The 24,847-nt window shown below is 47.0% G+C and overlaps 1 protein-coding gene and 1 long non-coding RNA gene across 3 annotated transcripts in view; both read left to right on the forward strand.

Annotated features, from left to right (window-relative positions):
- Positions 1 to 919: 919 nt before the first annotated feature.
- LOC309878109 lies at positions 920 to 4,454 on the forward strand. Its single transcript, XR_014317484.1, has 3 exons — positions 920 to 1,001; positions 3,020 to 3,105; positions 4,114 to 4,454. It is a non-coding gene; the product is annotated as an uncharacterized lncRNA (long non-coding RNA).
- Positions 4,455 to 16,179: 11,725 nt separating this feature from the next.
- Positions 16,180 to 24,847, forward strand: part of ACSL1 (acyl-CoA synthetase long chain family member 1) — a 37,701-nt gene continuing 29,033 nt past the window's right edge. The window contains exon 1 of one of the 2 annotated variants that reach the window (XM_082759947.1): positions 16,180 to 16,276. The gene's annotated coding sequence lies outside the window, so the exon portion shown is untranslated. Of the gene's footprint in view, positions 16,277 to 24,661; positions 24,750 to 24,847 lie in introns of those variants that run through there. The other variant, XM_082759948.1, reaches the window with a different exon arrangement.

The following is a 24,847-nucleotide window of genomic DNA, read 5'->3' on the forward strand; positions in this document are numbered from 1 at the left end:
CTGGGGTGTGTGAAACATGCTGGTGCTGAGCTTGGGACAAGTTTGGTGTGGGTAAAGAAAGAGGTTAGGATGTGAGCAGGGGGTTGATGCCTGGAGGTACAGGGCAAGCAGGAAAACTGCTTCTGGGAGTAAGGGGGTGAGAAACCCTCTGCTGACTGAGAGTAGGTCTGAAGGAAAAGCTGGACTATATATTTGCTGCTACCTGGCCATTGGCCAAACTAAATATTCATATTTAAAACAAATTATCAGTAAAGTCATTGACCGTGCTGTCTAATCTAGATCTGTACAAGGGTCGGGTGCTGCCCCATCTCCCAAATTCCTGACTTTGGCATCAGGCGTTACATCTGCTCCTCTTTCAGAACTGCTGCTCATCCTTTAAAGCGCAGTGCTTGTGGCCTGGTTTTTCAGGTGTGTCCAAACTTTTGCTGCCCTTACTGCAGTACATGGGGGGCTTTCTCTTCTTACTCTCTCCATGTTTCTCAGATGGAGGTGAAAGCTTTTTGTTTTCCTCCCAAACTCTTCTGTAAATCAGATGAGCTTATCTGAGTACTTAAAGCCCTGGCAGGGCAGCTTGGTTTCAAGGTAAGGCAGTCACAGCTCACAGCCCAGCCTCACACCACGAGACTTCTCTGAAGCAAGGAATTCCTTCTTACAGGTGGTTTTAGCACCAGGCTGTCTTTGTGCTGCAGAGGACGGCTCAGGGCTCCTTGTTTCTTTGCTGCATCTTGGAGCAAACACACCTATATAAACAAGGCTTTCTGTGCCTAGATCCTCTCTCCAGCCAGGAAGAGGAGGGAAGAGACAGCCTGGAAACAAATTAACCCTAAGCATTTTCCCTTTCCCATCTTACTAACAAATAAAATCCTTGAACTGACCCCAAAGTAGATTTTTTACCCAGAGGAGAGGGCAAGCACCAGGGGTTCAGTGGACTTTTCCCAGTGCTGTCGGGTCAGTGCAGAAGATGTTCCACCTGTGGTGGCTGTGGTTGCTGGTGCAGAAAGGTGAGAGCTGCGTGTGGACGGGGTGGGCTTGGGGGAGTGGGGCTGAGCCACTGGTAAACTCCTCCCACTACGTGCATCTGTGTCAGTGAGAAAGGGGGCAACAGGTACCTAATTACCAGGTAGTGGTAAAATGGAAAGTAACTTCCCACCCGCTGTCAAATTACTTTGTAGGGCTTGTACATTCCCAGCTCTGTACATTCCCAAACCCATGTGCCTGGTGTAAGTGGGTAATGATGCAAAGGAAGCACCAGAAATCCTCACTGAATGAGCTTACAAAGCTTGCCAGGGGGGGTAGGGGTGACTCAAATACCTTCTTCCAACACTTTGCTGTAACTAACATTTTGTTTGGGTAGTCATGGAGGTTTTCCTGCTAGCTGGGCTCGTAGAGGGGCAGAGCAGGGTGGTGGGTGCTACCTGTGGAGGCTGCAAGTTTGCTGGGAGATGTACCTGTGGCTGCCCTGATCCCCTCTCTTCTCCTGCTCTGGCTAATTGTGTGTGATGGACTGTACCAGAGCTCTTAAAACATTGCCCCCCTATCTCATTGTGGCTATTCCCCCTAGGTTTTTCTAGTTTTGCAGTGCTGTTCAAAATGCCACAACCAGCTGAAAATCAGCACAGCTTTGTTTCTCATCCATCTTACCCAAGCACTAAGCACCCTTCTTCCTGTGTGCTTGAGAGTTTTGTTTTGCTTTGTTTAAAAGCGATAAAGCCTTCATAATAAAATCCAGGTTTGCATTTTAACCTGCTGGGACCTACCATAGAACGGAGGTCATAAATAATTGTTATGGTTGTTGATTGCTTGCTTAAATGTACGGCTGCCAGAACATCCCTTCCTATCAGTCAGAAGGCATTTGGGGCCACCTCTGTTCAGCACTGACCTAGCGCTCTATTACTCACTCCTGTCTCACCGGGGGTTTATTACTGATGGTTTTAAAATATTTTGATGGTAAAAGACTCCAGGTATGTGAGATACGGATAAAAGCAATATACTCAAAATTTATCAGTCACCAAGATATTTTGCACTGGTCTTTTACTAATGAAAATGGAAGGAAATTTCCTGCAAAATGGCAGCATAACTGGTAAGGGAGCATAAAAGGAATAAGGAAGCTTGCCAGTGAACTGTACTTGTCCAGGGATTGTTGAGCCTTGTGTTGTTTAATAGAAGTCAATGCTGGTTTTGGATGTGCAGATAGAATCTGGCCTTCCACAGATCTGAGGAATTTGAGGCACCAAAATATAATGTCCAGTGAGCTAATACTACAGCATTTCCAGCAAAATAGTGCACAGCCACTTGGCCTTGCAACAAGTGATATGTGCAAGCAGCATGGCATGCCTGTGCACGTATGAGGCTTCAGAAATTAAACTGATGTGCAAGTGAGGCTGGGAACTGCAGGGAAGAGGGCACAGGAACGGATCAGCAACGTTGCCTGAAGAGCTGAGCCGTGTCCTGCTGTGACAAAGTGACAAATGGCCACTGGAGGCTGAGCCGTGCTACCTCTCCAGCTCCTAGCGACTGCAGAGAGGGAGCTGCGTCTGCTGGGCTCCTCAGGTCGTGCTTGTTCTGTGCAACAAAGCTGGATAGGCAGCTATTCAAGGCCATCTGGACAGGTTTGTCTGTTTAAGTGGAGTGTCAGCTCCAGGCTACGCTTGGCAACCCTCTTATCGCCCAGTACCACTGATAGCACCAGCCCAGGGATACCTCTGTAGTGCTTACTCATGTGGGTGGTTTTTACTCACTTCATACCTACGTTTCCTGTGTTTTACTGCACCATGTGAGTATGGATGTGAGCTGCCTGCAGGGCTTGGGCAGCCTGAATTGAAAGTTTCTGAGAAGTTTCCTTGGGCTGGGGTTCATCCTCCAACCTCCTTCCTAAGGTTTGGGATGGAGGCTTTGTCACGAGAATGATGGCTTTCCCTGCCTTGTAGAAAGTCCTTGGTTTTCTTTCCTTATAACCTGGCTTAGCCCAGCAGCTGCACTTGAGAGCTGTCATTTCTGATTTCTCTCTCCTGGCTGGCAGCCATGATCCTGAGAGCTGCTGTGGGAGAGCTTCCCAGTCCAGACGTGATAGTGGCCCTCCAGGGGACCCTGCTGCCCTGTTGCAGAGTAAGTGGATGCTTTTAAGTAACCCAATGTGTTGGTGTCAAAAGTCCTTGCTGGCTTGCTTTTATTCAGCCTGGGGTTACCCGGCAGTGCCAGTGTCAGATCTGCCCTCTTACTGGTTACCTAACATAGCCCCCTACAGGAGCCTGCATTAAATGTTATTTTATATGCTGCCTCTTTCAGCTTGGTCCACAGTTTACCAAGGTACTACTGGGAAATGTATAGCCCTGATCTTTTCTAATGCTATAGGACGAATACTAACTTGGGGACTGCCCCGTTGTGCTGGTGTGGGACATGTGGCATAGCTGTCCTGGGGAGTGGGCTCCTCCTGGGAAGCGTGGCTGTGGTGTGACAGCAGTGCGCAGGGTGCCAATGCACAGACCCCTACTGGAACAAAAAACAAATTAGTAAGCAACGATTAAGACATTAAAGCAAATGCTCATTAAGTATTTGTGTCTGCCCTGCCAAGATCTTCCTATTCACAATCTGAAGGTTTTGCTGTTGCCTGGAAAGTACTCCGGTATTACAATGACAAATAGCTTGCAGAAGTTTGGGATAGGTGTACCCTTAGGTGCCTGGTGCTTTAGTTATGATGTTAAAACACTGTTAAGCTGCATAGTCTCTATGTACTGTGCTTATTTGCGAGCCTGTTCAGTCAGGGTAACATTGCCAACAGCATGCTTCTTGTAATACACAGTAAATATTTGTTCATTGTCTTTTGTATTATAAAAACAAGGAGTTCCGTTTGAGGAGCGGGAGTTGTGAAAGCTCCCTGCTGAAGTAAGGAGCTGTATAAGGCTTGGCTAGACACTATGAAAATTCTTTTGCTTAATGTAACAAAAAAGAGAACCCCCTCCCCTTCTCTCCTTCTGCATCTCAGTTGCCTCTTCTGTTCAGACACTGCTGCAAAGCTCATGTAACCATCTCCTGATAAGTTGCTAAACTAGTGTATCAATATCCTGCATTCCTGTCTCACGCTGGGCCAACATGACCAAATAAAAAAAAAAAAAGAAGTTGAACCACAACGCCGAGGAAGACTACGGCCTTCATCTTCACGACCACCAGAGGGACAGAGACGACCCCCTAGCAACAGTGCGCGCAGTCACAGAACATACCAGGATGTGCTGCATAATCCCAGAATTACCAAGATATAAAAAGGGACCCTGGCGGGGGTGAGGTGCACGCCGTTGGCGGAGCTGAGTCTCCCCAGCCGCCCAGCGCTGTTTTGCTTGCTGTTGCTTACTTGATAAATTCCTTTCTATTATTAATGCAATGCTCTCTGAAAATTAATTAAGGGGGCAACTTATAACACTTCTGAGTTGTGCAGAGACCTTTTGATTAAACATCACTCCTTAATCTTTCTGAATTTCATTTGCACTATGTACTTTCAGGTGGCGTCCTTATAAACGAGAATATTCCCCACTTTTGGGGTTATTTGACAAACTTGGATATTGGTTTAACATTTTGTTTCTTTCCACTCAACCCAACTATTCTTGTCACTTGTGAAATTTGTAGAAAGCTTAATACTGTTAAATACACACTGCTTTCTAAATAAGTCTGCTTCAAGTGCAGGCACACAAGTTGTGAATGAATAAAGCAGATAAAGGAACATGACGGTCTAGAAGCTGGAATCATATTGAAAATGAAAGTTTCACAACAGTCCTGAAACAGAGCATATGAGTGCTAAACTTATTTCTAGTACTTGCAAACAGGGAGGAGAATTACTAATCCTGACTAACCTACCCAAGAAAGTGCTTGCTATGACCTGAAGGACTGAAAAAAAATCCATTTGCTTGCTTTGGAAAAGAATCTATTTTTCTGTGTAGAAGGAAGCTGGACAGAAATTTAACTGCTGGGGAAGAAAGGGGAATTTAACAGGGCTGCAAATCCCCCTCCGTTTTCCCTGCTGACCACATCTTCTCACTCTTGGCCCTCTTCCCACTTTCCAATAAAAAACCAGACCCCAATATGAGGTTTTATTGAAAACAAACAAAAAAACAACCAAACAAAAACTTTCCCTAACTAAGAAGCTGGAACAATTTTGTGCCAGAAAGTTACTGGCAGAAAGAGCAAATGTACATTAAGCTAATGAGGGTGTCCAAAAGGAAGGAGGAAGAATGAACTCTTTTTTTGTTAGGGCTTTAAGATTTGGGGTTGCTGGCTCAAAGAGGAAATATTAAGCAGGTTGGAGATGGCCCATCTTTTTACCAAACTTTACTGTGTTGAAAGCCAGGGAAAAGTCGTTTGGGGTTTCAGTGGAAGTAGGGCTGAGAATGTCAGGCTCACTGAGGTCCTGAGCACCAAAACTTAGCTTGTGTCTGTTCAACCAGGAATCATTTGTGAAATATTTCCATACACAGCAATAATTAAATGCATTTTAAAATCAGAGTGTTTTCTGAAAGATACAGGTAACTTCTTATTACTTTGAAACAGTGTTTTTGACCTTTGCTTTAAATTCATGTCATGTTTTTCTGTCTTAAGGATAATTAACTATTTAATTACATTTACAGTTGTGGTCTCACATGAGTCAGAACCACCCAACCCACGGAAGTGTCTAGCGTTTTGCCTCCCAGGAGTTAGAGTGCTCATTTTCTGGCCATAGACTGCCCAGGTTGGTGAGGAGGCCCTTTCCCATCCACATGTCCTGTCGCAAAGTCCCTGCTTGGCCGGTCTTCTTAAGTCTGCTTCTTCTGCACTGTTTCTGCTGGGGTGCAGACAAGTTTCTGTGTATGTGTGTGTGTGTGTGTGTGTGCATGCATGCACTTGTCTATGTGAGGAACATTCGGACACATAGGTTTGATGTGGGAAGAACATAAAGTTACATGTGCTCTATCACCAGAAAAGCTCAATAATAACTCCTCCTTGAGAAATTGCTTTTGTGACGAAGATTATGGATACCTGAAGTTTTTAAATTGTCAGAGAAACTTTGTTTACACCCATTTGCATTGGCATTGTAAAACTGTGGGAATCGTTTATGGATGTGGCAGTGATTTTTTCACTTGGAGAACTTTCCTGTTAAGACATAAATGCTCTTAAGTTATAGGTGCATTTAATATCTGATTGTACAAAGAGTACATATAACTACCAGCGTGGAAAATGAGTGCCATCTTACTTTAGATAAAACCCCACTAAGCAGCAATAGATCTTCCAAGCAATACACTGCAGCCACTGTGAATTATTTATATCCTAATCTAGTCTCTGTTGAAGCTAAGGGAGAGATTTTCATCACCTCCAGAAGAAGCTGAACCTACTAGCTAGCACCAGTATTCATGTGCGTTGTCACATGAAAAAAAAACGAGTTGTTACTAGTTCCTGTAGTGATAATGAGGAGCCCATTGCTGTATGTGGCCTGGTGTGGTCTTGTTGAAAAAGGCTGAAGGTGATCTCTGTGTTTTTATTCCATCATTTTACTTCCATTTCACAATTCTCATCAAATTAACGTCAGAAATGTCCTCAGGGTAGCAACCCTATGCTAGAGTAGGTGATGACAAATTTCAGGAAACATCTGTTGCCTTGCTTTGGCTGGGCAGAATTTCCTGAAGTTTAGGAAGTTGTAGTTTTTACTCCACGTTATAAATGACTGCACGAGGCTGCTGGATACTGGCAGATTTTTGTGGCATTCTCTAGGAGATCAGAGTGAGAGGAAAAACTTTCTGCATGGGTCAAAACCATGCCCGACACTGCTTTCTGGGAATGTGATAAAGGTCCTTTCATCCCTATGAGAGCCAGGCCTCTGATAACTCAGCAGAGTTTGTGAAGGGCTGCTCTGGGCTTTATAGCCTGGGCCTTGAAAGGATTTTCTTCTGTGCTTAGATAAGAATGGAGAGGAAGTTGCATTCTCCAAGCCTTTGAACAGAAAAAAAGAGAATATTGAGTAAACTGAATGAAAATGAATGAACTCACATTTTTTAAATATTAAACATAGTTATGTTTTGGCTTCAGCAGTTCCCACTGACAGTTCAAGACCAGCCTGTGCTCAGTCAGAGGGACTTGCCAGAGGATGCAGGCACTGTGACATTGCTCTCCTTTCCACTCCCATTCGAAGGATGTGCACAGCATGAGGCTGTGCAGGGTGGGCGCTGCAGCTGAAGGCAGCGTGGAGCTGTGTCCACACAGAGAATAAAGCAATTGATACAAGGAAGGACATATTATCCCACTTTCTGGACAGGTTGCTAGCTCTTGGGTTGTTTTTTTTTTTTTTTTTTTTTTTTTTTTTCTGTTATCTGTTTTGTTATCAGCTAATCTCTAAACTGTTATCTAAAGGTTACCTCCGTATGATAATGCCGGTTGAGGTGCATTATGCAGAGAGGGCAGAGGGAAGTTTGCATATGCACTCCTGTAAAGTGAAAGAGCACATTTGCAGTATTTTAATGTCAGGTCCCCAAGGAGAAGCAGTAGGATGTGGAGCCTTTCAGCACAGCTGTGATGCTCTAAACAACTGGGAAGTTTGGGGGTTAGCTCGAGGGAGTGCTGGCACCTAGCCAACACACACTGGTTTTAGTAAAAAGAGCAGTACCCCTATTTAACCTGGTAGGTGTGCGGTTGGTAACACAAGCACAAAAACAAGAGAGCAAAAGCTGCCCTATCTGTGCTGATTAGGTAATTTTCAGTTCATCACAGCTCAGTCAAGCCAAGCTGCTTTCTGCTGCATTCCTCAACGATTTGTGCCAAATCATATGTTTCAACCACGAGCAATTTCAGCTGCAAGTCTATTTTAATCTTGCTTTTTTTTTTTTTTTTTTTTTCCTAATGTTGTCAGCACTGCACACTAATGTCCCTGGGTCCTTATTCTCCATGGTCACTTCGAGTGAATAAAAGCTAAAAAAAAATCTTCCCCAACTGTGTGTTTTTTGAAATTCTGTCATCAAATCCTCATATTGTGAGAACCACAACTCCACCTAGCACAGTACCTGCTGCCTGTCACACAGGTGAGATGAGAATGCGAACAGGGTTTTATGTTTGCCCACCTACGTGACCAGCAGACGCATTTCCCTGTGACCTTGGGGCGAGCATTGCCACCTGTTGCCCTTTTTACACAAAAGCAGCGTGTGCCAGCATGCAAGAGCCAGTGCTGACCTCTCCCTGGAGAAGCAAATAGAGCCTGGTGGCAGTTTTGGAGTATAAGAAATGCTTGTGACTGGCACAAGAACCCCGTTTGTCACCTATTGTCATTTCTACCACCAGCCCTCGCCTGCTGGCCTTGCAAGTGCCACCCCAAGGTACTTGCATCCCGAAATACCCTTACCCCAAGCTGACACTGCAGGCAGCGCAGGGAGCAGAGGCTGAATTACCCTTTAACATTCATCAGTTGTATGATTTCTCTTCAAACATATTTATAATATTAATTTACTCTGGTTCTGTTTCCTTAAATGACACCTAGAAACTCAAGAGGGGCATGGACCATCATCTTTATCAATTCTTACAACAAAAAGCAAGACTCAAATGTCATAAAAGCATTGAAGAAAAACTAATGCCGAGGAAGCCTGGGTAGGATTTTGAGGTGCTGCTAGGCAAACTAATGAAGGGGAATAAAAGATCACTCAACAGAAAATGTAGAGAAGCAGAGATGAAGCAAATGGATGCTGAAGAATAAAGGAACAAGTAAGATAACCAAGTAAATGTCTCTTCTTGTAGTTTAATACGGGCCAAATAAAGGACAAAAACAGTAGGAAGTATGCAGTAAGGCTGGATACCTCTTTTCAGGTCACCTTATTATCAGGTGACTAAGAGAGTTAAGTGTGTCAAGAAACACAAGGAAATAAGTTTAGGAATGAGAGAAGAGGAAATAGGAAGACATGATGGGCACTGTGAAATGTCGGTGTGAATGAATACTGCATGGGTAAGAACAAGGATCAGCCAAACAGTTTAAAATAAGCCATTGATATGGAGCACTGCAGTGCTTACTGCTGGAAGACAAGTGAACTCATGTTATATCAAAACTGCTTCTGATTTAAAAAAAAAAAAAAAAAAATCTGGCTAAATATCCCCCTAATTCCCAAAAAGGATAGACATTTTTCTTAGAAAAACTGTTCTAGCTGGAAAAATGGAAAAATGCACATCAACCTTTCTTTGTGCCTGGAACAGAAGTGGCAACTTAGAATTAAGCACTTCTTATGGCACATGCTTGGGTGCTTGTCCCTGTTTTGCTAGTGACTCACTGATAATGGATCTTGCTATAGGTCATGCACCCCAGGAGTAGTCCTGTTGAAATCATTAGAAATGTTACTCTCGGTTGGAGCAAGTACGGGACTTCACCCTGTGGGGCACAGGGGAGCACAGTGCAGAGATCCTGACCTAGCTCCTACAGGATGGCACATTCAGGGTGAAACGTGGACCCTTGCAAGGGAAACTTGTGTGTGTGTTGCTGAGCCATACCGTTTTCCTTTTGTTAGAAGAGGACAAGAGGATTTATTGACAAATATTGAATATTCTGTGATAGGTGACACTGCTGGGTGAGATATGTGACAAGTTGGCTCTTGAGGCTTGTAGTATGCGTTGAACTCTGTAGTAAAAGAAACTGGATGTGGAAGAAATATCCAAATGGATGATGAACTTTAAATCTTATTCACTCATATTTTCCTGCTGAAAAGGCCATTCAGCCTCACAAAGAGATACATGGTCAGGTAGGTTTAATGCTGAGGGAGAACGTGGAGCCTTGGCTTTAGGAAAGCCACCCAGACAAGCAGCATGGTGGTTCCACACTACCAACAGATTTTGCCTTTTGCTGTCCCTCATCTATCAGAGAACCAAAAGAAGGGAAATTCTGGGCTGTGAAATGGGTCCTCCTGGGCCAGTTAGCACTAAGACCCCATGTGGTCCTGTGCAAAGGTAGCTCATTTCCAGCCCATCCTACCTGTTTCAGCCCCACATCAGTCCTTCTGGGCCCAAGCTGGCTCCAGCCACTGAAGCACTACTTTTTTTCTTCTTTCAGATAAGCTGTGTAGCTGTTATCCTCCTTTCAAGCACCTGTTTGTACAAGTGATTTTTTTGGAGACTATTTGAATTAAAACCTCAGAAGTATGTAAGAGATACAGTCATGCAAAATTTGTGTCTTCACACAGAGGTTAAACAACCTTGAAATAAGATCTGCCACCACTGCGTAGCAGAAAAGATAAGGAAATAACTTATTTTAGACACAGAGGAATTTGTTTCTTTGTCTTTATTAAGGTTTGTTGCTAGTACATATTTCTAGACAGACATTCTGGAAAATCATTTTTTTAAGGACCAATGTGCAGGTGTCCACAAATGTTACCTTAAAAAAAAATAAAATTAAACACTTCAAACAAGGCTTCAAACAATCCCATAACAAGGCTCCCTCTGGGATGCTGCATGAAACGATGCAGGGGGAGGCTGACAACAGGACATGGTTGGAGCCACAGAAGATCAGGGTATGGTAAAGTGAGGTCTCTGAGGTGGGTAGCTGGGGTTGTAGGTGTCAGCATTGGGATGGGACAGGATGGGATGGGAAAACACCAGGTCAGAAGGGAAGGTTTGACCCACTTTTGCTGTTTAGGAACAGGGTAAGGAAACAATTTTGAAGAGCTACTCAGTGTCCTGTCTCTAAAGCTTGGGTCCATTCATGATGCCAGGCTGCATGCTATCCAGTGCTCACCATCTGGGAAACTGTGCCAATACCCAGTAGCTCTTTTCTGTGGAAAACTGGATATATGCTCAAAGTGTAATCTGATTACAATGTTTTCCTGATTGGATACAACACTTATTTTCTGCTTATTAATAATGTTTTACCTGGGAGAGGCATATTTAGCCTGTTTTCCATGTCCATTTCCTTTAAAAGGGAGCTTGGAGAGAAAGGTTTGTTATCCAAAGCCAGACCTATTTGTTTTACTGCACAGCATAACTCAGTGACTCACATCATCACAGAGAGAGGGTGGAATTGTTTCCACCCATTGCAAGAGACAATACAGGTAATTTATGATGAAGAGCCTTGACAAGATGCTGCTTTAATCCCTGGGTTGGCTTTTATCCCAACTGAAGATGTAGTTTACTTACGCACCTGGTTGTGGAATACTTTAGTGGGGTGTATGTTGGCTGTGCTGATCTTATCCACATCTTTTATTAAAAATATTCCCAAGGCTCCTCTTCCCCATGATATTAACCTGTGAGTTGGCTCTTGCCATCACCCTTTCTCAACACAACCTTGCAAAGTGTGAAGGAGTATGCAACCTCGGCCCTGTGGCCAAGGAGATAAAGCCTGAGCTGCTCCAGCTGTGTCCCCAGCTCCCAGGCACCCACATAGGGCAGGCAGAGTTTCTGCAGTGTGCTGCCATGGGGCTCAGCATGGCTTACTTCCCACACGGGTCACAAGATGTATTTGGAAACTGGTGTTTCAGTGCCTTTTTATAGGTGGTGGCTCACGCAGGTGGCTCCTGTGAGTTATTTCGCTTTGCTGGAGCTGTGCAGCTGGGGATCCATCAGCCCCGCTCTCCCATTGTCTCCCACTGGTGTCTGCAGGCTTGCTGAGACTTTTTTTGAATAATAGGCACTAATTTAAAAAACTAAATGTCACAATCAGTATATACCAGCTCTTTGGCTTTTAGAAAGGGCATTAATTCTTTGTATATTCCCCTTTAGGACCCCATAGGTGCTAGCATGGAGTTGAAGGGGTCCGAACGAGCCCTTGCCCTGATGGGGTGCACCACTGAGCTGGCAGACTAGGGGATGGGGACACATCTCGCCCCAGACATTCTTTACAAGCAGATGTTTCTTGCTTGCTTTTGGGGCTGAACTTGCATTTGTGCTCCAGGGCTCCTTGCAACAGTTACTGCGGGTGTGGGACGGACGTGAAAGCACGCTGGGCGCTTCGAGGTCAGCTCTGGTGAGGGACTTTGAGCATGCTGTAGTCTTGCACTGTTTTGGGCACTGCTGTTCCTTTTTGTGCTAAACATATTCTGGCGATCCGTAAACTGTACCAAATAAAACAATTCACTGTTTTTGTCAGCCAGAAATTATTGTGTTCAGGATATATTCCTCAGACGGTCTTTTTTTTTTTTGACACAGACACTTCATTTTTTCAGCTGGAGTTTAGACATAATAAATATTTAACTTCTACACTTTCTTGCTCTGTTTATCTCTGTGTAATATTTTACTTTATACTCAGTTAAGCAGACTGCATTATTATCAGTTTATGTGCTTTGGTAATTTACCTTTATACGTTGTAACTTCTGTTCTCAAGAAGATTTTAGAAGTAAAGAATGCAAACTTCTTTCTCCTTTGTGTGGTGCCTTCGACCCTCAAAGAGGTACACAGAGGAAGAGTCATTGGGAAATAAATTTTATAAGAGGAAAAGTTAACAGGCACACTTGGCTTGTTTGTATTACCCTGCCATAAGCAAGCAGCAGAACATCTTTCTTATGTTTGAGGTTTCATGTAAAAAACTCAGATTTGAAAGGCTTTGTGTTGATAGTTCCGATAAGGCAAGTAGTAAATTTGGGATTACATACAGCTTGGAGGAGGGAGGGGGAAAATGCAGCGTGTGAGCAAAAGCTCAGAGAAGAAGAACTGGTGGCAAATGAACTGGCTTTGGCACAGTTGAATCTGCTGCTGTTTAAGCTATTTTTTCCAGTCCTATGCCATTACATCACACCTTGTCATTTGAGGAAATAACATTTTTGGTAGCCTGACATAAGCAAGCTGAATCAGTTATGGCCATGTCGTCTTCTTTTTACGTGACAGAATGCCATTTCCACAAGAGCTTGCTGTCTCCTTCCTATTTCGGGGATTCCCACTGACTCTACTGCCGTGGAAAGAGCAGGTCCTGTGTTCTGAGGGGGAGCTTTGGCAACTCGTGCCAGCAGTTGGCCATCAGAAGATCCCAACTCATAAGCTATATATTTTTATTCATAGGGTAAGAGGGGCAGGAGAAGGAGAAACATTTGATAAACAAAGATAGTAACAGAAAGTGGAAGGCGTAGTAGCTGAAAAATCCGTTCTGTATTTGAAAAGGAAAACACAAAAACCTCGAAACCCAACAAAGTAATTACATATTTAAAAACATGTGTTTGCATTTTAAGCTGGCTTTCTAGCTTTGTTTCTAGTTTGTTTCCCTAAATATCCTCTCTCCACATAGTTGAGTATGCATGCATGCACATATATATCAATTCTCTTTTCTGGTACACCATAGAAGTTTTGCAGTTATTTTTCTCTGCTTTTATACAGGGGATTTCAGAAACACCTTGTTTTCCTGGTTTGGCATCTAATTGTTCAGAAGACTGGTATTTCACAGAACTCATTAAATTCATGTCTTCCTTACACCCGTGTTCCTAAGCTGATGAGTGCCTATGTGAGGTTAAGGAGCGAGTGGGACTGAAGCACAGTTTGGGCTGGGTCCACGCAGACCTTTACCCAGAGCCCCACCAATCCTTGTCCCAGAGCTCTTGGAAGAACTGATCATTGCCACCTGCCCTGCTGCTCAGGGACTGCACGGGGGGCATTGCCTCTGCTGGAGTTCCCCTTGGCTCCTCACTCATTTTCTATCATGGAGGGACCTCACTCCTCCTTCCTGTTCCCTGGCAATTGCCATCAGAATTTATAATCTCTTCCCAAGTGTATAAAACAGTTACAAATGCAAAATGAAAATTATTCCATTCCCCACTATGGAGAGAGCTGAAAAGATGTAAGGAGCTATGCCTGTTCTGAAGATCCAGTAGCTCATGGCTTTTAACTGATACATGTGCTAGACATCTTGAAGTGCTTATTTACAAGACATAACTTTATTTTTTCTTCTCTTGATATTCCAAACAAGTGTAAGCAGATGCAGATAGAGTACAGTAGAGGGCTAGACAGTTTATGTTGTATATAAATGATGCACTTGGGATGGCTCTCAAAGAGGAGAGGCTGATTCAGTACAGTGATGTGCATACCCTGTAAATCAAATCGAAAAGAATGCAGCTAAGTGATTTTTGAGTCAGGCGCTTAATTTACTTCATCAATGATAGCTAATAGATGTATGTAAGAGCAGCACTTTGTTATCAATATTATTATATCAGTACTGGTGAGGCCACAGCTGGAGTGCTGGGTCCAGCCTGGGCTCCCCAGTGCAAGAGAGATGTTTATTGTGCAGGGAGAGGCTGAGCAAATTGAAGTGCTTAATCTCAAGAAGGGAAAGTTTGGGATGAGGACACATCAGTGTGCATAAATATTTATAGCAGGCATGGCAAGAAGATGGAGGCAGATTCCTCCCAGTGGTGCTCAGTGAAAGAACAAGAGGCAATGGGCACAAACTGGAATACTCTCATCCACAGGAGCCAGTTTTGGAGCTCTGCTGTATAAGATAGCCCAACATTTTATTATGTATTTTATTTACATACAGCTTCCCTGATTTCTTTACATGTTTTTCTAAGTAATTTGGTTAAGACTAGGTTTGGAAAAAGCCAATTTCAGAGAGTAACAGGGTCCCTGGATGGATAATCTGGTGAGTGTCAAATTACTGAGACACATACTCAAATTGCTGGCAGTTTTGCACTTCCATGTTGATGACAGGAATCACAAAAGGGTACTTGCAAGTGATAGAGAGACAGACACACAGACACACACCTCCTAGAAACCCTCTTTTCAGTGGGAGACAAGGCAAAAGTAGGCTCACTTAAGTTTCTCTAAGAGGGCTAAAAATGTGGTTTGTGTCTTTTTGAGACCCGGACATGGAGAAGAATGTGATAGAAAGGATTAATTTGCATAGTATTTAAAATCTGAGTTTTGCTGGTTGGCAGATAGAGGCATTCAGGGGGCAAAAAAGTCGCCAGTGCCTGAGATGGTCTATTTCTACATCACTTGATTGTTGCCTTCACCCAAAACTATGGACATGATGCAAAAAATCACATGGCAGAGGCTGGCTCTGTCTACACAAGCAAGAAGTGTGGTGCAACAGGGACAAACGAGCAGAGTGCAGCTGTTCCAGATAGCTGATGTCCGCCCTCTCTGTGCCTTGGGGCTTTATTCGGATCGCTTTAGTTGTGCTGTGGACTCCATGGCTATTAGCAGCTACAGTGACTTAGATGCACTCCTGGAGGACATGTCCCCATTTCCTTTCAGGAGAAAGGAATCCGTTTTGCATTTGTGAGACCATCCACAATGCGACCGGAATACAGTTAAGCGGGGACTATCAGTACATGCACAAGTGTGCTCCTCCTTTGCGATGAGAAGGGAGTACAAGCTCTGGGCCTTGGGCAGTATTTAGATTTAGTCCTACACCTGGTATACTCCAGTAGAAACCAAGAGAGGTTGGTTGTCTTTATGTACAATAGAAGTACCTTCTATATTTTACAAAATATTATACATGTATTGGAAGGTGTATAGTCTTGGCTCACACTGAAGGTAACTCAAACAACCTGTGAAACACAGGAGGCTGAAAACCATAGCACTACTCCATGTGTACGATATGGCAGGACTCTGAGATCGGGGTTGATGATTTACAAATGAAATGGGCCAGCGAAGCACACAGCCAAGCCACGGCAAGGTAACTTGACTTTCAGAGGTTGCTGAAATGACTCCAAGTTCCTCTGTTTTGTCACAGCACACCACAAACCTGCAGTCCCCTCACAAGCAGAATTTAGCGGTGGGTAACATATGGGTCTTGGGGTTGCAATGAGTTCTGTATCCCTTTTCATCATGAAACGTGCATCTTTTTAGCATCCTTGTACTGGATGCAGATGGCTTGTGTACAGCTGGAAGGAAAAGCTGCCCTCACAAGCTGTCACCTTGGCTTTGTAAGGTGTAAAGGGCTGCACCCTGCACTCCAAACCCTGCGAGCGAGCAGGCAAAGGAGGGACGAGGAGGCTCATCGGGGCTCCTTGAATTCAGGGGGATGAAGTGAGAGGGCTGAACCCCACAGGGAGAGAGGGACGGGGTGACTGACTGCCGGCCTGTCCCCGCTGCCTGCGGGGTCTGGGGCTGGCCGTGAGGGGTCGGAGCCGTCCCTGAGGGGCCGGGGCCGGCCCTGAGAGGCCGGGGCCGGCCGTGAGGGGCCGGGACAGCCCCAGGCCCCGTGCAGGAGGCGGTGCGGGCCCTCTGTCCCTCCGTGCGGCGGCGGCAGGGGGCGGTGAGGGCGGAGGAGGCGGGCTCGCCACACGCACCCGCCGCTCCCGCCGTGCTCCGCTTAAATAGGGCGGCGCCGGGGGAAGCCGCGCACAGCCCTGCTCCGCCGTGCCGCCGCCGGGAGGTGAGCGGGGCTCGGGGGGATCCGCCACCATCACCACCGGGGGGACGGGGGCGAGGAGGAGGCCGGGGGGGCTGTCAGGGCCGGGCTGGGGCCTGCTGCGGGCGGCCTGCTTGGCCGGCTGTCAGCCGGGCTGCGGCGGGCACGGCAGCGCTGCCCGGCCCCCCGCCAGCCGTGGCGCAGCGCTGGCCGCCCGCTGGGCTGGGTGCCGGACCCGAGGGGGCTGCCGTGGGATACGGCGTGCTGTTGGAGCAGCGTCTCTTTATTTTTATCTATTTATTTTTTTTGGAGTGTGCTGTGAGGTGACCCGGCCTAAAATGGAAGCTGAGGGGCTGGCAGCCCTTAGGCCGCCTGCCCCCTGCGAGGTGGGGATACGGAGCCAGGGGGTTCGCCCGAGCGCAGCGATGCTTTTGTTCCGAGGTGCGCGCGTTTGTTGTTCCTGTTCAACAGGAATTGCAACCCTGGAAGCCTCCTAAATTTCTAAAGGGCAAGCCCGTGAGCTGTCTGGGGTATTACCGAAACGCTTCTGGACACAGCAAGCCGTCTGAAGGCTTGCCTGCGTTGTGCCGGTGGCAGGGCCGTGCTGGTGCTGTCCTGTGACGGGAGGCACTGACATCTGCACCAGCTGCTCCTGGAGCCCCGTGCTGCTGCACTTGTGCCTGGGTGAAACCACTCTGCAAGGTGTAAGCAGGCTTCTTGGACATGCTGCCTTGCAGGGAGCAGTGCTGTCTCCTCAGCCTGCTTGGGAGCTTTTGTATCTGCACCCCTGTGCTGGGGAGTGTGCTCTGGCGTGGGGCTGAGGCTTTGCAGATCGAGAGGTTCAGCTCAGATTGCTCGGATTGAGAAGGTGTTGAGCTGAGGGGAAAAACACCTTTCTTGTCTCCTATCACCAGTAACACCTAATGTAGAAAAAGGAAACACGGAGCTCCTCATGGAGCTGTATGGCTGTTGGCTGATTCCTTGAAACGGAAAGATATCAAGTGTGTTTATACTGGAATACAGAAACTACCAGGGGGTTGGATGAACAGCTTGTAGTTACGAGTATCTGTTCTGTGTAGTACTCAATTCAAGGTCCTGAGCAACTGGCCTTAGCCTATTCTGGGGGCTGCCGTGATTATGTTGAATCAAAACGGCTGCTTCTAAATTTGGTAGATACTGTTTTACAACCACAAATCTCCCAGCTTGAGGTTGGAAGTAGGTCATCAGTTCTTGAGAAGCCTGCCCCTGAGTAGCCTTTCGCGTCAAGGGCAAGTACAAGGTTGGTATCTGTATCAGTGGAAAAATAAAACCAGCAATTCACATGGAAGGAAAGAAAACTCTTCAAAATAGTTATCTGGGTAAGTAACTCTCCTGTTTCTTTGAGTAAAGCCTCTGTAACTGACTCTCCTACCTGATCGCTCCACTGCAAATTAATGCTGCATTGGATTTTTGGAGGAGGTAGATCATACCCTTTTCAGACCCAAGTGTGTTAATCTCCAGTGGGGAGGCGTAAACTCTTTCTATTTCCTCTACAAGAAGACATTTTAGCTTGTGTGAGCAATAGAATACAATAGTGGTGTTGTTTGTTTTGGTCTTTCTATTTATTTTGTACAAGTCATGATAATGCATATGACTGGAATGGGTAGACTCAAAGGCTAATGGCACCAGACCTCTCAAATGTGCGGCAGAGGGAGAGGTTCTGGCCCAAGGGAGTACATTGCTTGGTAAATCAGGCTTCTGGTAGTGTGACGTGAAGATTGGCTGCCTCATTCTGCTTCTGTGCTGGGCTCAACTGCAAGTGGAAAATACACAAAATATTTTGTTAAAATATAACCAGTGGTAACTCCTCAAATACTCACAAGTAGGAGGGGAGATGGCTTGTCTGTAGGTACAGGACTTTGTGTGGGAGTTCACTGAGCTGTGTGGCTGAGGGAAGGGCTGCTGAACAGTGCTGACCTTTGCAGGCAGCAGCCTGAACCCTGCCTGCAGGTGGGGGGCTCGCTCTTCTGCAGGTCCTGCCTGACTCCTGGTAACACACAGGCTTCTGCTCTCCTTCTGTCTTTGGAGTTAGTCCTCTACAGAGGGCAAAATACAGTAGTGAAACACTTATTTTGGTTAAGGATTGAACCTTAGTACTGGTAGTTTGTCCAACATTGACTGAAAACAGCTTCTATGGTTTGATAGAGAACAGGGGAAAAAAGCTTTCTCTTATTGCTGGACTTCTTTATTTAAGGCTTATAGCAGAAATGCATGATGTCCTGTGGCAGCAAGCTGTTTCCAGAAAAGGACTTCTGGCTTTATATGAATTGCAGTTCTTAAAGAACTAAGCTTTTTTAGCCTGATGCTGCATGTGCTGTGTTTTTGACAACTTGCTCTCTGCAGTTGGGCTGCATTAATAGGCCAGTGAGGAGGGGTGAGCTTCCTGGAGAAGAAAGGTCCCTTTGGAGGAGATAAAGGGGCACCCTAATACCAGGTGCCAAGGGGAGCTGCTTGGTTTGTCATAGCTTTCCTGTGGTGCTAGTGTTGGGAGAGCACTCTGGTGAACCAGTTGCTCCTAGGAAGTACTCACTGATCTGCCTGGCCTCAGTGCTGTGGGTTACACGCTTTTAAGCTTTCCTCTGAATGTAAACATCACTGATACAGCATGGCTGAAGTATGCCTGACCCAGGTTACCCTTTGCTGTGGCTGTCAGGTGAGCAAAGCATGAGTAAGAAACTCATTGTTGCGTGGTCTCAGGTGAGTACTTGAGGCATATGTTAACTTGAGGTACACGCAGGGCTTTCCTGGAAAAAGCAGCACGAATAAGTTGGCACGAGCTACTCAAGCTGTTAGTGCCACCAGGAAGCCGCCAGCTCAGGGCAGTCCCCTCTGTGGGGTGACTGTCATCTGTGCTGTGTTTGGGCTGAGATAAATCAACAGGGGAGTGTCACAGTGCTGGACAGAGTTGTAGGGATGCAGTTCTAAAGGGGAAAGCAACTTAGGCTTCAAAATAGGTGTTTGAGCATTTTTGTTCCTCCTTGAAGAGGAGAGACTGGTGAGACTTTCAGTGGCTGCTGTGTGTGTGTAGGTGCCGATCAATGGGAGCACTTCAGTTGGTCATGGTCTCAGGCGTTAGTGGGAGGTACTGATTTCTTCAGCGTGGTGGTGTTACCAAGCGCTGCTGAAGGGTGCAGGCTGCACGAAAGACATCGATCGAGCCACATGACAGGAATCCACTTGGCGTCTGAACCGCAGTGAACCCCAGTGACCTCGCTGGTGCGTGCTCAGATTACTTGCTGGGCCTCGTCAAGAGGCAGGAATCCAGGTGTTGTTCCATCTGTTGTAGGAGGGTCGCGGCCAAGTGTCTGAGGACAGGGCTGTGACTTTGCCTGTCAGTGCGGGACGGGGCCTTGACACATCCCTGTCAGATGCAGTGCTCCAAGGTTGCAACAAGCCTTCACTGCTGCAGCTCATTGAGTCACCGTGTCCTGCCTGGTAGGGCTGAATCGAGCTGGCAGGCTGCTTCCCTCCAGCCATCTGTCTGTCCCTAAATGAAGGGACACAGCCCTCAGAGGCAACCCAAACCACTGCACGGTGCCCTGTGCTTGCTCGGAGCCAGGCTGGGGGGCTGCAGGCAGCTGGGAGGCTCAAATTGTTGGGGGGTGAATATGGACAAGTAGGTCCCTGTGGGATGGGTTCCTCATTAAGAGCCTTTGGATTCTTTCTTCATCACTGTTGCAGGAAAGCGAATTTGGCAGCTAACTGCTTCAGAAGCAGGGTTTCTAGCTCTGAAACCTGGGTGGGGGGTTCTGGGTAAGGTAAGATACTTAGGTTCCTTTTAATTGGAGAAAGGGGGATGGAGGAGGAGGCTGGAGCAGCTGATGGGACCCTGCTACATTTCAACAGTATTGGGTTTGTTTGGGAGAGCCCCTTCTGGCCACTCGCATGTTATATGTGCCATGCTGAGCACCGTGCAACACATCCTGCTGCAGCCTTTCTGTCAAAGGAGGCTTAATCTGAGAAATCTCCTTCAGGTTTTAATGACCTCTGCTCCTCCGTGTCTTCAGGGTGCTTGTGGTTTCCCTGCTGGGTACGGCTGGCTCTGACACGGGTGGCTGCAGGACCTCAGTCAAGTTACTGCCTTGGCTGCAGGGCAGGGGGCAGAGAGTCCTGGGAGGTTTTAGATGTGGTGTCTGGGGTTACGTGCCTGAGGTGTAACTGCAGCTGGAGGAACCGAGGGGCAGCTGTGCTGTCTTGTTTCCTTCTGGGAGCTAGTGGCTATCTGCTCATCTAGCTGGGAACTGGCATCAGAACTAACCCAGGAAGGCTGGCTGTGCTAGACCACCTCTCCAGTGTGCGTGCACCACCCACCAGCTGAGTCCCCAGCCAGCAGAAGGTTGCAGGAATGTGCATCTGGGAAGGATTGGGCTGGTTGAAACTTAAGCTGATTGTAAATTGCACCATGAGATTAGGATTAGGTATCTATTCAGGCAAGGATTTCTTTTGTCAGTAGCCAAAGCTGTTAGTTGCACCCTCTTGTACTCTGCATTAAAGCTAGGATGTGATTCCGCACTTGGCTCCTCTTTAAAGGAGGAGTGGAGAAAGGCTTGGGCATTAGGGAGACACTGGGAGCTGGGGGGTGTAACCTGTAGCAGTAAGAAAAAAAAAAACAAACAAATTGCTCAACAGCTCAGGCGAACCCAAAGGTAGGTGGGTGGCTGGTAAGCTCTTCCAGCCTTCCCCAGTGAAAACATCCTGGGGCCACACAGCTCACAGCGAGAGGAACTGCAGGAGAAGCTGCCCTCCTTTCTGTAGGAGCACAGAAATAGGGTGGCTGCTCCTAGGCCGTGTGGGGAGCTGGCCTTTCTCACCAGCATCCTGCTGCCCTCAGTGTTAGGGCAGGGGAAAGAGGCTGTTGGCTCCTGGGGCTGTTTTCCCTGCAGTGAAGGAGCTGACGGCTGCTCTCCCGTTCTCTTCCGTCGCTCTCGGACCACGTCTGGCCACGGCCGGACAATGGGCAGGCTGCTGCCCTCTGTAAATAGCCCATTGTGCGCCCGGAGTAGGAGCAGCAAAGAACGGCCGAGTGCTGCCAACTTGGGCCGCTGCCTCGAGATACTGGCTCTGCTGTGAGGAATGAGCCCTGGGTGCTGCGGGGGGGGTGTGTGCACGCAGAGAGCTGGCTTTGTCTGAGCTGTGCAGACCTCTGAACTGATGCGATGAGTGTAGAGGGATGCGTTCAGGGGCTGGGGTTGGAAACTGCTGTTTCTGCAGAGCACAGGTAATTAATTACCTTTGGCGTCATTCTTCTGCCCTGCTACTAGAACCCCTTTCCTGTATCTGCCTGGTTTAGCTTAACTAAAACCAAACCAGCCGAGGTCTATTGGTTGCTTTGAGTAAAGTGGGTTTTGACCTGCTCAGGCGCTGTCCCTTGTGCCCCAAGCAGCAAGCTGAGTGTCAAGGACTGGTGCTTCTCACCTGGGACCTGCCTCTTGGAGTCGCCAGCCATGGCCTGCAGTCAGTCACCACGTACCACCTCATGGTAGGACCTCGTTCCACAGTCCACTGCCTGCAGCCCAGACCCTATCTGGGTAAGAAGTGACTTCAATACCCAAGTTTTTGGAAAAGAACATGGAGCTACAACCACTGGTCTCGTTGAATCTTGTTGGCCTTGCACAACTGCCTCCGTGTTGAGTGTCCTACCACCAAGTAGTTCAAAGTGCTTTTCTCCAAGCAGGTGGCTCATGCTGACTGCAGTTGGAGTTAATAGCGTACTGATCACTCTTCTGGTGGCTGAGGTGAAAGGTGGGGGCCAAACTTCAGTGAAGCTTAGATGGGGAGGTCCATAGGTAGCGGCTATGGAGTGCCCAGGTGTGGGTGAGCTCCACAATTTGAAGGGTAAGTTGGTGCTGGGGGGTGGAAGTAACAGAGGTGAGTGGAGTGTGTGGAGCCTTGCTAGGCTGTCTTGCTTGTCTTGAGTAAGTAGGCTTAGCTGGGCCCTTACTCAAGGAAAAGGACTGAAGGCCAGGTCTAGTTGCATTAAAAAGACCTTTGTGGACTTCAAACTGTTCTCCTTAATCACGGGGAAGACCTTGGATGCCTGATATGGTTGGAGCATAAGCCAAGTAATTACTGGGATGGATTGAAGAAGGGTGTTGAAACCTCATCTTTTTTTGGGGGGCACATTCCTATATGTTCATGAATGTGAGTTCTTGTTGCATCTGACTTCATCTTAACTGCAGAAAGAGTTGGTACGACCCAGCTGATAGTGTTAAAGCTAGGAATTGCTTCATTCTGCGGAGAACTTTGTCCTGATCTTGTCTCTCTGTGCTGATGAGGCAGGAGGTGTAATAAACCAGCCTCCCTCAACACAAGCATAAGCAGTGGTTTCAGTTATGTAACTGAAATTCAAGAATGTTTTGTTATAAATTTCTCTACAAACAACTGGTCAAAGAAACAAAGAGTGGCAATACTCATTTTTCTTTACCTTGTCCTAAATCATCCCAGCTTCTTGACTACAATAGGACTTCTATGTGAACTAAATGAAGGTGTTTACTGCAGTTCTTGTCAGCTGTAATAGCACACCAGCCCTCTGAAAGAATAATTCTCTAATTACCCTGCATTCCTGAATTATACAGTATGTGAGCAGGATATATCCTGACTAACACAGAGAGGGAAGCAAGTATTTAAGTCAGAGCTGCTTATTGTGAGGCTTGAGGAAGAAAGAGCTCAGCTTGCTCTCTCCCTTACATATACTTTACCTCCCCTTTTGCTAATCTAATAGCATGGTGTCTAAGAGGATATCTAAAACTGATTTGTAAGCCAAGCCTTTCTTGTTGGAATTGGTTTGTTCTTAGTGTTCATCTATGGAAAGTTAAAACATCAGTTTTTCATGCCTGCAACGCAGAAAAGTAGTTTATGTATAAAAAGTGATGCCATAGTGATCCTAATTGAGTCAGTAATTTTTTATGCTAAGAAAAGATGAAGAGACTTCTTGATACACTCAGTTCTTCTCTACCTTTCAGTACTACAGCTTGAGGTGCCACAGATTTGTGGTGCAGTCTGCTGCGTGTTGCAGTGCGAATAACCAAAAAGCGCTTCCGTAGTGGCCCTAGGCCATGCAGTCAGCTACCTGGAGACACAAATACAGGGAAAGGCAGTGCCCCTGGGCTTGGTGGGGCTGGGACCTGTCCAGAGATGGACCTGGCACCCCTGTCCGTGACCTTATTTCAGACTGTCCTCCTGCTGACGTGCTCTAGGGGACCCTGCTGGAGCAGGGGGTGGACTCGGTGATCCCAGAGGCCCCGTCCAGCCTCAGCCGTGCTGTGCAGCGTTGTGAAACGGTGGGCCCTTTGAACCATCGTAAGGTGTTCTTGCTGTCTCTAGCAAATCCTCAAATACTGGTTAGTCTCCTTATGGACTAGACGACTCACTCCCCTGTCTAGCTGAATAACCGATGGCAGCAACAAAGATTTCAGCAGCGGACTGTAAACTTGAGATTTTTTCCCTGTAGAAGTGAGATGTTAGCCTGGTATGCTTGGTTTCAGAAATGAATGCACCTCTAATTCTGGCTGCTTGGATTTCAGCGTCTCATATACCACCGCCGTGCAGTAGTGTATTGCTCCACAGCACGTCCTAGCCATCCAAACACATCTGACACTCCCTAGGTCTCTTGCTGTGTTGTCTCTTGCCAGTGGCTGAGCTGCAGGGACCTGAAGGAGCACGCCGTGGGGCTGAAGGCAGGAAGATGAGGCTCTGGCCACGTCCCTGGGTGGCAGGAGGCAGCAGCCGTCCTTCAGCGCTGCGGGCCTGCTGCTGTCACCTCTAACCCAGTGGGCAGGAGCCCCTGGCTCTGGCATGTGACAAACGTCCCCGGGGACCTTGGCAGGGGAGGAGGGCACCAGCTGAGCTGCCGGCGAGGCTTTTTTCTGCGGCCGCTTCTTGCTGTGGAACACCCGCGTCAGCTCGCGGGGAGGCAGGGGCGAGGAGTCGCCTTTCCTCAGCTCTCTGCATGGACGTGACGGGTAAAACGTGCTTCCTGTGCTTGTTTATACCGCGGCTTGCTGCGGCCCCACAGATGCTGCTTTGTTCTGCCTCGTGTCCGAAGACGAATTGTTGGTGTGACGCCGGGAGAAATGGGAAGGCAGCTAGCACGGTGGGCTGCAGGGAGAGCCTTCCTGCAAGGCTCTGCAGAGCTCTCTGTGCACGGCTGAGGGGAGAGCAGGGAACAGGAGGTGAAAACTCCTATGCTCCCGCGGGATTAGGTTGCTCTCTGTTGGGTTAGTGCCGGAAAGTAAGCCAGCGTAGCCCTGCCCTCTCTCCCCCGAGTCCCATGTGACACTGACTCTTTAAACAGCCTTGTGCTGTAGCTGTTCTGCCAGTAAAGGTCTAGCACTTCTGCAATACTATCCTTCAGACAAAAAACAAAGCATACAATCCTGTTTTGTTAAAATGCAGCGTCTTAAGTGATATCAAAACCCTGGAGAAATTTCTTCCTGTCAGCCACACCTGTTTTTCCAGAGTATGAACTAGTAATTGCTTATTTACGTAATTGCATTACAGGAATCTAAAGATATTGCTTGCTTAGTGGCAGATAAAGTCGTTTTGATAGTGAGAAGC

This window comes from Aythya marila, assembly GCF_965140915.1.
Source record: "Aythya marila genome assembly, chromosome: 4".
Lineage (NCBI taxonomy): Eukaryota > Metazoa > Chordata > Aves > Anseriformes > Anatidae > Aythya > Aythya marila.